Below are 346 nucleotides of genomic sequence, written 5' to 3'. Positions count from 1 at the left end.
CAGGGCTCATTTGGTTTCAAGGGATCCCGGGGGGATCCCCGCTATTTCCCTGGGTCGGGTAGCCATGGGCTGAGTTGACCCGGGGGTGCAGGCAGCGCCATTTGGTGACACACGGAGGGGAAAGACCCCTGGCCTTTCCGCGGCCCATCCCGAGGATAGATTGCCTGGTGGTGATAGGTCAGGGAGAAAACCCTCGACTCGCTCGCTCTCTCGCGACCGACAGGCGCCGTCAGACCAAGATCCTCCTCCGCCTCCGACCTCCGAGCTCCTACGCCGGCGACCGAAGTGACGTCCACCGCCCCCTCCCCCGGTGTTCAAGATCCATGCTCTGCCCCTCCAGTGACAC

Source organism: Triticum aestivum, chromosome 2B (assembly GCF_018294505.1).
Source record: "Triticum aestivum cultivar Chinese Spring chromosome 2B, IWGSC CS RefSeq v2.1, whole genome shotgun sequence".
NCBI classification, from domain to species: Eukaryota; Viridiplantae; Streptophyta; class Magnoliopsida; order Poales; family Poaceae; genus Triticum; species Triticum aestivum.
Note: the sequence above shows the minus strand (reverse complement) of the source record.